Below are 13,301 nucleotides of genomic sequence, written 5' to 3'. Positions count from 1 at the left end.
ACATCCAAAATCACGTCTTTATTTTTCACTTCTCTTAACTTCAATCCCTGTTGACACATCTAGCATTTGTGAAAGAAAAGTAAAAGATACTGATTGAAATCCTCATTTCCTGTCTCACTTGGGTTAGCAGAGTCCTTTCTTCTCTTCAGGCAATTAAATACTGTCCCAATGGCTGTAAGTGCCAGAAAAGATTGAAATCTGATTCTCCCTGTAATTCTTTGAATCTCCCCTTCTGGTATACATCAGAAACAACATCACCAAAGAATCTTGAGAGGAAAATCTCATCTTTTGTGTATATGTAACTGTTTCAAGTCCTGATTTTTTTCTATACTATTCTTAAGTACAATCCTTTGTTCCATATTACTCATTGAGCTGACCAGTGGCTTTGCATCTGTACACAAGGTGGCTGCAATTCTGTAGTGTTCTGTATTCGTAAAATGTAGAGCTCTTTGAGCTGATGAATTTTTAGCAACTTTTAAATATATACTATAATAAATAGTGTAGCCATATCTCTTTTTACTAAAAAAGGGTAGCATAGAAAAAACAAATTAATTACAGATTCAATTTTCTGTAAATTGCTTTTCTTCATTTCTTCTTAATCATACCAAATAAGTTAGTCAAAAGCTTTCCTGTCACAGAACAAATCTAAACCAAAAAAACTTGTAGCATGTACACGTTTAGCTTATACTTTTATCCTTACATCCCTGTTTAATTCAATATAAATCTGAGGTTAGCACAAATGGCACCATCCTATATATGTATTTCTAACACAGTGTGTGGTTGATGCTGAGCCATTAGAGCTATTAAAGCACATTAACATTAAGTAGTGTAATAACATGAACTATGTCTCCTCCATTAACGAAATCCTTCTCTCCTTAATACTTTTATTGTGGAATTCTGTATGATTTATTACTGTACAGCTGATTTAATTTCAGTACTGTGTTCCTAAACATTTTGGTCTTGTTTGAGCTAGTAATAAGTCTCTGAAAAATTATCTTTATTTCAACAGGTGAATTCGTCCAAATCATGAAAGCACCCACTACTGCTTTAACAGATTGCATTTTGAAAAGACATTTTATTACTGCTGTATTGAGTGGTTTTAGATGAATAATTCTGAAAAATCATTGGAATATTTGTAACTGATTAGGTTCTTTGCTTCACATGATTTTTGCATTTTGTTATTTAGTTGTTTTTTCTAGAGAAGCCATGACTGATAGCAAGAGCACGGAGTGACAGAGTGAGCTTAACCAGAAAAATTGAGTTGAAATCATTCCCCTAAAGAAGCTTAGCAGAGAAGTGGCAGCATCAAAATAAGCATTTCCCAAGTTTCATCAATCCCTTTTCAGCACTGTAACTATTGTTTCCAGTAGCATATCTGCGCCTTTTATCCTTGAACTTTATGTTAAATTTGAAGAGTAGTAATCTATAGAGCGTTTAGTCTTTCTTTGGGAACTTTAATATTGGTCATTTTTTTCTGAAGTATTGTAGAATATTAGATAAACTAGTGACAGATAACAATATATTATACCTGAATAATGGGAAATCTTTGTATCTATAAAGGTCATGCTGCTTTCTTTTTCTATTAAATAAAGCCTCACGTCTAGTTCTAGCAATGGTGTAGCTGATATGCTCTTACTTTATCAGAGAATAGTTGCATTACAAAATTGGAAAACATTCAGTCACTTTCTCTTTCAGCACTGGACTGCACTCAAAAGCCAGGGGGTAAACTGGTTCTCAGCAAACAGACATCCAGTGCTGAGGATAAAATGCCTCATTAAAGATTTGTTCTTAAAAGTATAGATGCAATGTAGTCTCTAATATATCTTAAGATACCTTGGCAGACCTTTGGGTATATAATGCATGCTATTGATTTCACTGAGACCACAAAGGGAAATAGGTCTCCCTATGTCCAGTCCTTGGTCTGTGTTGGTCTTTCACTTAAAGACAGTAATACCAAGGACCATGCTTTAAAGGATGAGTGAGAAGTAGCTATAATTTATCTACCTCTTCTGTATATCAAGAATGATTTTACCCTTATGTTTGTCAAGAGGGAGGTTCCCTTCTCTTCATAGTTTACAGGGTAACTGAAGATCAAGTTCATTGCACTGCTCTTGTTTATGTTGAACTCAGCAATTCATCCACAAAAAAAGTCATATTAGAACTCTGATGCTTTAAATATATTTGGCTTTTTATCATACCCTACAGATACAAGTAATTCAGCATAATATCAAAAGAACAAAAAAATAGTCATCAAAAAAGAGCTTAACAACAGTAGGCCATGGCTAGCTTTTTCTGAAAACCAAGACAAACAAAACCCCAAAAATGCAAACCAAACAAAAAAAAAAACCCAAACCAAGCAAACACATAAAAAAAACCCCAAAACTTCAAACCTCAAACAAACAAAATGCCCAGCCCAGCCTATTGCATGGAATGGAGCAGTCCTTTTCTACCTAAACTATTGTAAGTGATTCAGAGGTGCCACATAGAAAACTATTACCTAATCTAAAGTATATATGACTTAAGAAAGAATTGTAAGGTAAATGGGGAGCTAAGTAAAAAGAAGGTGGCATTGGGTATTGTTCAAAAGAGAAGCATGATGCTGGAGAATAGATGCTAGCTGAGTTCCTTAAGGAACGCATTCTAGTTTCATTAATTATTTCACATAGCTATTAAAAGCATTCTGAGGAAAGTCAATGGTGTCATAAGCAGGGAACAGTGTAAGTATTAGAGAGAATTTAGGCTATATGTGCAGAACATTCCAGAAAACCTTGAAGACTCATGTAAAATGCTAGGTCATGCACTTGGCAGAATTTTATGTTATCTCCTGTATGCTGAATATAAATGAGAAAGAGGAGGATGGGTTAATAACAAGACATAGCCATGAAATATGATGTAGCTATGAAAAAGCCATTGCAGAATAATTTCTAGGATGATGTCAGAAAGCTTTTAAGGCATCTTTAGGGTGGGAGAAATGTTCCCTTTTATGATTACAGATAGAAAAGTGTTAATTTTAAAGGACTTTGTGAGACTTTGCCTGAATAAGTGGTTTTCTGCTCTGGTTATGCATACTTAAGAACTCCATCTGAAACATATACTTATGATCTACTTGTGGTCTAATGTTTGATCAGAGATGAAAAATATCTACAAACAAACAAATGAAGCCTGATCTATTTGATTATCTAAAAAAAGAAAAACAAAAAAAAGTGTTCCCTCTTACTGTTATTTACAGAAGATGCTGTGCAAACAAAGGAAGAATCCAAGCTGCTGGTGCAACAGTAAGTGGAAATAAGTATTGATACATTGTAAGGTAGAAAGTAAAAGGAGATTCATATCCATCACAGAGATTGACCAATGCGTGTCTCAAGCTGCATGCAAGTTATAAGCAGCTCAAGCACAGATTTCTGCTGGAACTGTCACATATGACCTACAACAAGGCTGTTCTGGTGTAATAGCTGTTAAACACTCCAAATCTCTAATTGCCCATTCCAGTAAGACAGCAGGAAACAATGGATCCAACATGGCAAGGATCTTACAGCGTTCCCAGCCAAGCTCCAGCTCACTAATCAGGGCTGCTTTTCTCTGGCCTGTAAACAGGCTTTGGGTATCTTCACCCCAAAGATTTCTGAGGTACATGTAGCAGGAGAGCTGTGATAAAGTTATGCAATCTTAAAAACAGTAAGTCTTATTTCCTTTGAAGTCTCATGTAGTGAACTCAAATATGTAAATGCTACCTGCTACTGAGCTAAGTTGTATATGTGGTTTGCTGTTTCTGAGCAGAGGTGTAACTGACTGCCAATTGTGACTGAAACAGGCTAATTAAAAGCAAACCAAAACAAAACAAACAGGAAAAAGTATTTGGGGGTCTGGCTTGTATCAGTCCTAGAAAGGATAACAATGATGCACATGCAGACAGCGAAACTCCAAATCTGCTACTTGTCATTAAGTGGAGTAATGCCTAAAACAAATCATACTGTTGTGAATAAGAGCTGGAATATTAAACCAGTTTTCAGTATTTCAACAAAGTAATAAACCATTTCATAAGGAATTGATAACAATATGTGAAGAGCACTTTGCATTTTCCTTATCTGGACTACTGAATGACTTGAACCTTCTTTATATTGCCTGCTTTATATAAGTCTTGTCTGTCTTTGTTGCTTTATTTTCCTTATTCTATTAATAACTAAACTAAATGACAACACTGGTGTACAACAAAATCTGTTGTTGAAAGCTGCTAATTCAAAGACCTTGTTCATACAAGGGACCTGCTGCAGAAGGCTGGACGCCTAACTGTTAAATGGTTAAATATAACTCTGATCCTGATTGACTTGCGGGGATATTTGCATTCTGGAAATAACCAAGAACACAATGAAGGAGAAAAAGAGATGGAAAGAAATACCGTTTAAGCCAATGTGTTAGCTTTTTGTAACAATATGTACTTTTACATTTAATTTTTCCAGCATTTTTCCAGTTTCAATCATTATTTTTTTTCCTGAGTGCAATGGAACAGTGTGTTGTATTGTTATCCTCTGAACTTTAGAAGAAGGGAAAGAGTATAGTAAGGAAAATCTGCTAGCAGCTACACTTACTTTTAATAAGCAACCCCAAACCTAAGGAAATAGTAAAAAGCCTTATAAAACAAACACAAATCCATCATTGTAATGTATTATGGTTTGAGCTACTCTAGCTGACATTAAAAAGAGGCCTGTATGCTCCTGACCTCACTAGCCTGTAGACCACTGAATGTAGACTATGATAACTTTTTATGCATTTTCATTTATTGCAGGACCAAATCGATCACATTCTGAAGGAAGGTAGTGAGGGCCAGACAGAATTAGCAACTAAGCCAGACCTTGCATCCCTCCTGCTTCCTAACGGTTACACTTTGAGTGGGGGGAAGTAATTCAAGAAACACAGGATACAAGCGATATAGGAGCAGACTCTTACAGCAAACTAGCATTTCAATAACGAGGCAGGGGCATCACTGTAATTATGTAACCCAGCAAAATCTTGGCTAGCCTGAATGCCACTGTTCAGTGTAAGGAAGTTTATTGCATTGTAAGCACAACGTAACATATATCGTAGACAAAATTTTGATGCCTACAAAATAGTAATGAAGGAAATAAAAGAAGTAGGGAAAGTAGTTTTCTTACAGTTATAAAAGCTGCCCTTTATTTTTTGCTAAACTGTCAAATCTGGAAAATTTACCTTAAAGTAAATGTCTTTAATACCTGCACAAACTGCAATAAAAACAAGAGAGATGTCGTTGGAGAAGGAGGAAAAGCGCATTTGCCAAGCATTTAATTTTCTCCCCATCCACTCTTCATAGCTGAAAAAAGCTAATACCTTGAAAGCTTATGAGCTGACTGTCTGTATCCCATCATGAATGTTGTTATTGATTCTGCTCAGTAGCAAAGTAAGTGAAGCAAAGCAAGGATTTGAATGTAAAACAGGTGAAATAGCTTTTGACATCTACTTCACAGTTTATTTTATGCTGCTTCAAAAGTAGCTGGCTCTCTGCTGCTATTAGTGCTGCTTAGATGAATGGGCATTGCAACAGCAGATGGAATTCTCTGATGACAAATACAAGGTAATGAACACAGGAAGGAATAATTTGAACTGCTTACACACATTACTAGGTTGTAAATTAACTCTAAGCAATTACTCAGGGAAAAAAAGGGTGGGATCACAATTAAAATTTCTGGCCAACGTGCTGTAGTTACTAAAAAAAGGAAGTAAAAGGTTGATATATATCAGAAATGATACTGAGAAAAATGTAGGCATTTGCTTATGGGTTTGTGTTGTTTTTAGTCACCATGGTGTTTGTGAATCTTATGTGCAATATCATTAATATTAAGAAATAGCTGTGGAATAAAATGTATTTTGTAGTGTTTTGTTACCTGCCTGGGCTTCAGGTGTTTGAGTGTTTGTGCCAGTGCTTATTCACATGTAAATTATACTTCTCTCACAGTTATTTTACAATGAAATAAAGGATAAAAGTATCACTCTTCTGTCAATCTTTTATTAGTATGCCATGTGCTGTGAAGATACCATATAAATTGGGTACACCATATAAATTGGATATACCTCAGTTTTATTTGACTGGTACATGTTTATACAAAAAATAGTTCTAGGTAGCAAACTTGTTGCAAGAGACAACCTGATTACCTATGTCATACTTGAATTAAAAAATATAATAGAATATAAATAGATTAGGGCAGCAGGTACTGTCAAGATACATCAGTTTTAAAAATTCAGTAATAGGACAATCATCTCACTTTTATTTATAACTTACATTACTTTTTTTTCCTGTTATTCCTCCATGTAAGGAACATAATAACATACAAGAATTACTTATTTTATGCTTTGGATGTGCTTATGTTTCTAAAAGGGTTTTTTTGCAAATCAAATTGTTAGTGTATTGAAGTGTTACTTACATCAACACTACTTTTTATTAAATCAAGTGACACTATTTTTAATTAAATACAGCTAGAGAAACTCTAGTAGTGCTATTTTATTATGGACAATGTTATTCTGAAATAAACAAACTGTAATGTTCAGCAGAACTGCACTTTTTAACTGACATAAGTGAATCTACATTTTCAAAAGGCAGTTTTCATATTCATTCAGATATTTTTTTTACTCCTTTGACAATTTTTTATGATATTATACTAGTTTAGATCATTTACAAGTGAAAAATATTTTCAAGCATAATAAAATAATTAAATATTTTTAAAATGTGTTTTATATGAACCAAAAATAAAATTCTAGAAAAAATTCTACTCAAGTAATTTTGACATGAGGGTGAGGAATAATTGTACCCTAAGCTGAAACAGCACCAAAAGCCACTAGTCCCCAGCAGGGACATTTTATTCCCCCTCTAGGTTTCTTCATGAGTTATGTGTAGAAAATGCTGAAAGGTGTAAATTACACACTGCTTATTTGTTGTGACTTTAATGACAAAAGAGAACCAAATGTCTATAATTTGTCAAGAGAAGGAGTCAAATAACACCTAGATGGGAGTGTGTGTGCAGATATAGATATGTATTACAGAATACAATATTTTGTACATATGGGAATTATCCAGTGATACATTTGTTGCAACTCAAGTTGAAAGATGTATCCATTTTAAGAAACTCTTGAATTTTCCTGAGCTACTTTAAATTATCAATGCAGGAAAATAGTCTCTGTGGGGATATTTCTGTTACAGCATCCTCTGCCTCCCCTCCCTTTTTACTCCATATTTTAAATAATATGGGTTTTGTTTCTTTGTGTTTGATAAAAAGAAGAAAGAGAAAATTAATTAAATGAAGAGAATTCACTGTGGATGTAAGAATGAAGGGGACCTTCTGCATTGTCAAGTCCAGTTCATAGTTATACAATTGTATTCACAATGGTAAACAAAATATGCCCATAACTGTTGTCTGTTGCTAAGGCCACCTGACAAGGAATCATCCATGCTTTATTTCTTGTTTTTTCGTGTTCTCCAAAATAGACTGTGTGTTAGGAGTAGTCCTCAGCTGATACAAACTCTCCAACCATCCTGGGTATTATTTGGGTGTATTAGAAGTTCTGGACTAGAACTGTACCAGGGAACAATTTTACAGTGTAGACAACCGAGTTTCCATTCTCGAGAGGTTTTCTTGGTATTATGTCACTCTCTAGCCTAGGTGTAACTAACACCTTTATGAATTGATTCAAGTGTTTTAGAACTACATATTTTTTGCTCTTCTTAGGTCTATTGCAAGGCTGTTCTAGAAGTTTGCTTCTTCAGTGAATGAAAATCTTTGTCTCTTTTCCATTAAAAAATGATCCATTTCTAGATGATACTCTTTTGATTTTTATAAGAATGCTGGAAAATAATAAACTGCATCATACACTGTTTTATCAAACCCCTGATTTATGTAAAGTAAAAGAAAAATCACCAAGAATGCTGATGACAAATTCAGAATCAAGTAGTTCCGCATTGAATGTGCGGACTCAGGCTGCTGCCAACAGTAGCTGCAGATCAATTTATTAATAGTTAATGGGATGCATTGTATTATTATGATCAAGCAGAGTTGAATCCTGTGGGTTGTATCTGGGCTTGTGAGTCCTAAAGACTTAATGAAGAATGAAGAAGTTATGTTACTTATTTACTAAAGAAATCTATTTAGAAAATCTGTTTATGCAATAGTTACACAATAAATTATCATTCTCTTTTATTTTGCATAGCTTTGGACTCAAAGTTATTGTTTATAAGTATATATATAGGATTCATAAGGATTTAAAAGCTACAGAACTGAATAACTGATTCTTAGAATGAGCGTGCATTACTCATTTAAGTATCTCAATTAAAATTGGATATTGATGTGATTAACTGCCACTCAATGCATAGAATCTCATCCACTCCAATGTTTTTCAATTTAAAATAGTTTGGAAAATGCATAAACCTTTAACCTGCAAGTAAACTGTTAATCCAAGCTCATCATATTTTAGTGAAATAGATTTTTCTCCGTGATATGTTGTATTATCATCCATATATCAGCATCTGCTGAAAACACACTGTTTGTATGTGTTGTGGCTGCTCCATCTTCTGTAATATGAAGAAAACCTGAATATTCAAATGTATTCATGTACATATATAGCCTTACCTTGGCCTTTGTGTTAATCTAAAGAAATATAGTGTGTAAGACTGAAACTTAACCAGAAGCTCTTTTGCTGTAAGCAGGAATCTTGGCTCAGAAGATGTTGGCACCATAACCACAGCAAACAAATCTTCACCTCCAAGGATACAATTCCAGTTGTCATTGTGTGCATGTAAGTACAGACATTAGACCACAATCCTTGGGATTTTTTTTTATGTTAGCAAAAAAACCAAAGTGAATCTTCAAATTCAGTTTTCTTGTTCAAAGGAAGATCTTTCAATTTTAGTTCAATCTTATCATTTTACTTTATACAGAAGGAAAAAGAGGACAGATAATGAAAGACAAATTTGTTCAAAGAGCTGGAAACTAAACTAGCTACTGAGCTCCTCATTCAATATCACTGGAATTCCAAAAGTCTCGGTCAACTGAAGGAAAAGGCTGAGACAGTAAAACTGACTGGGTACCTTGCAGTGCAATATAGTAAGGGCAGGAGAGTGGATACTCATATTCTCATCTCCTTGCCAGCAAATAGCACATGCTTCCATTATTCCTATAGCTTCTGGTTATCATTTCTGCTTGCCTTCTCTCGGTATCTCTCTCCTGCTGTGCTACATTAGAAAACTGAAGTGCATATCGAGTTCTAGTCCTCTGGTTTTCACCTCAGACAAGAAAAATAATAGAAGTGCTTTTAATAGGGATGTGGGAATCATGGTCACTACAGCTGAGTACTTTTTTTATTATTATATTAGAGGCTGCTAGAAAACTGTGTGTTTTATAATAATGCGTAGAAAAAGAGAAAACCAACATGTCTTATTCCTCTCAATATTTTAAGAGCCTTAGTTATTTTATAAAAAACAAAACAAAACAAAAACTGAAGTGTCCATTGCCTACCTTTATTTCACATCTGAAGAAACTTCAGTTTCATCATGGGTAGTTTTTCTGATTTAAAAAAATAATTTGGTCAGGTGTAACAAACTAACAAGGTTTAAAACAGTTTCTGAGAATAATGCATGACTTTTCACAGGTAGATAAGTAGAAGTTTTCTGAAATTACTTGGAGATTTTAGAAATGCTATCGTAACAGTTGAAAGCTGCAGAAATATTACTGTATGCAAATTATCCTAATTTATCACACTTTAAAACTGAAAATTTAATGTAGATTTGTCAGACATTTTAAAAGACTGGCCTGTTTGAAAACTAGTCCCAACCTGGAGGATAGCAGGTATCAGGAGGGGTTAATTTAGTTTTGTAAGAAATGTGCACCATAAAAGTCATGAGTCACCTTATAATTTGTCTATAAAGGAACTTCACATTCCAGTGGAAAGTATCTAAAGTGTACCCATAGAACCTGGACTGCTGACCCTGCACAAGCCTTTAGCACTTTCATGCAAGATAGGATTCATTTGATGAAATTTATGGTTCTGAACTGATCAGCCCATGATCTCTGTAGTTGGTGAAGGTCTAGTCAATCTACTCAGTACAGTCCAGGGTGCAATTCATCTCCTAGGTAAATATCTGTCTGAAATAGGTCATATGAATCACATCCCTAAGGCATCCATTTCTCTCCTTTGACTCTTAAGAGAGATTTAGGTCACTGGCTGTGATGTTAACATCTGCGTTGTGGGTGTTGAAAGGCAGATGAGATAAAAGCCAGTCAACATTTTCTGTATAAATTAACTTAACAGTCTGTATTCTTTTCTTGTGGTTAAAAAAGTAGTCAACATAAATATTCACCCACCTGCCAGGGAACTCTTACTCTTCGCCACAAAACTGCTATCTGTCTGGCTTCCAGAGAATAAAACCAATTCTTTTTACCGTGACCATCCCTCAGACATGCTGTGTAGCAATTCATGCTTGACCTTACTTTAGGTCAGGTCTGATTATTGGTGTATTTTACGGGTATGATGAACTGAATGTTCGTGATTGTAGATTTGATGAACTCAAGCAATTGAATGATATGATGAAGCCAATCAAGATTCAAGGCCAGTGAATTTCAGGTGCTCTTGACCTTGAGGGGAAAATATGTGCCGTACAAGAACCAAAATTTAAAAATAATCTGAGCGACCACTGAATAACCTGATTTTCAGGGCTCCTGAGCACAGAATTCTTTGATTCTATAAGGGAACAAATGAAGAAAAACAAATTAAGATGTATTAAAAAGCCTGTAAAATGTGTTTCAACAAAGACTGAAATTCCATAATCACATAGCTATTGGCTGACGTGATTACAAAACACAGCCAAGATTGTTTGCCTGCTTTAATTATATATTTCCCACATCAGTTCTTTTACATAAAAACTTAATTCTCCATTTCATCTACTCTGATACTCACCTCTAGATAACTTTTTCAACAGATCTTTATCTTAATATTTTTCAGAGACAAGTTCCTTTCAGTTTCTTTATTGAATAGCTGTTAGTTAAAATTTTGAAGTGTAGAGGAAGTTCTGAGAAATTGACATGAACAGAGGATAATGGTTCACCTGATCAGACTGAGAACCATGGCCTATACATGGGGAGCACTAGAAAAGGGAAAGAAGAAAGGCTTAGAAGAAATGGATGAACTAAGGATTGTCAACAATGTGGAAAATCAGTTTGTCAAGAAGGATTTTTTTCCACAGTTCTTTCTTGGAGGAGAGTAGGCTGATCCGTTAAGATTTCTTTTTTATATTCATCAGCCTTATTGCAGTATAGTATAGTTTATCTGAGAATAGTTACTGGATGGTTTGGTTAGTAACGTGTACTGTTACTTTTCTTTATTAAGTATAATGATTCAATACAAATGAAAAGAATGGCACAGATATGATTATGAAGAAATCATAAACATCATACTACTAATCTCTTGTAAGTTTCATATGCCTCTTCTGAATACCCTCCTATCCTTCAATATATTAAAAGATATTTCTGATATATAATCTTGAAACACAAAAAGAAGAGAAGGCTCTGGGAAGACCTTATAGTGACCTTCCAGTACCTGAAGGGGGCCTACAAGAAAGCTGGAGAGGGACTTTTTGCAAGGGCATGGAGTGATAGGATGAGGGGAAATGGCTTATAAATTGGAAGAGGGAAGATTTGGGTTAGACATTAGGAAGAAATTCTTAATGGTGGGCGTGGTGAGGCACTGGAATGGGTTTCCCACTGAAACTGTGGATGCCTCATCCCTGGAGGTGTTCAAGGCAAGGTTGGACAGGGCCTTGGACAGCCTGATCTAGTGAGAGGTGTCCCTGCCCATGGCAGGGTGGTTGGAACTGGATGATCTTTAAAGTCCCTTCCAACCCAAACCAATGTATCATTCTATAATTCTATTCTATAAAAATGCACAGAAATGTGACTGAAAAAAATGGACTGACTTTCGGTATCAAAAAAAAATTGTGAAAAAAAATTTCAAATAATTCTGATTTTTTTGGCTTCATTTTTCTCATTCCTGCTCCATTTCAGTTTTATTTGCTCATATCCTTCTCCTAATCTTCTCCTATATTTTTTGTCCCTGCCACTTTTATTCCCTACCACTCTTTCACTGAGGTCTTATTCACTGAATTTGTACACAGGATGAATATTAGGGCATCTTACAAATCTCTCAAGGTGTTTTTTTTTTATCAGTGAAAATCTGACGGATCATAAATGACAGCAACACACAGCAGGTAACACCAATATTAAGGAAATATTTCAAAAATGTAAATTGCAAGTGATGACATTCAAAGACTATAAAATGAAAAATAATTAGAAACATCAGAGACATGTGTGCGTGTTGTGAGTACAGGGGGCTTGTTTCTCCTTAAGCCACTTTGTTTACAGGGAACCGGATGCTGGTTTTTGGCTCTTACTTCCTATCTTTGTGCAGGGGTGTCAGCAGATGTGCCTTCACACGTAGAAACACACTGTCATAGGGCAGTCTGATCCATTTACTTTGTTCCAGTTTTAACATGCCTAAACATGATTCTTATTTTATTTCAACTGAATGCCCCTCAGATTTCTTTGCCACAAACTCCGGGCTGCCTTTTGAACTTCAGTTAAAGGTCAACTAACCATTTTATATGAAAAAAAATCATAAAATATGTAATTACTCTGATGAATATGCATTGCTGGTTTTTTGGGATTTCCATCAACAATTTTTACCACCTTGTTTAGGCATATAGTGCTGAAATGAGACTGTGCTCCTCAAGAGAAATAACTAGAGATAAGATGATCTTTACACATAAGAGATGAAAAGAAACAGGATAGCTCTGCATCCACAGTACAGCAGTTGGTACTTTTCCAAGGAAGGCATTTCCCTTGGTTCCATCTGATAGCATCACGCCTCTACTGTGTATGTTATTAATACTAATGCATTAATTTTTTTTCAACATCTTTCATTCAAGAATCTCAAAAATCATTGTTACCACTAAAAAGTAACCTTCAAAGCATCCTTCCTGCGCAGTTGGTATTAGAGATAGTTGGCCAGGAATATACAGAGGACTTCCTCTGGCCTTACTTAGAATGTCATGTTTTCAGTGCAAAATACAAATAAAAATGGAAAAATTACATTGGATTTATCAAAACTCAAAGGGGTTATTAAGACTTACTGTTGCAGAGACTTACCACTTACTCCCATTTCTGGGAGAAAAAAAATAATTTCTGAGATTTTCCTGTGTTTCAGGAATTATCTTTACTCAGCTCAAATATGTTTTCATCTCTCTCTTTTCT

This window comes from Phaenicophaeus curvirostris, chromosome 6 (assembly GCF_032191515.1).
Source record: "Phaenicophaeus curvirostris isolate KB17595 chromosome 6, BPBGC_Pcur_1.0, whole genome shotgun sequence".
NCBI lineage: Eukaryota > Metazoa > Chordata > Aves > Cuculiformes > Cuculidae > Phaenicophaeus > Phaenicophaeus curvirostris.
The sequence above is the reverse complement of the archived record's forward strand: the minus strand, read 5'-3'. Positions refer to the sequence as shown.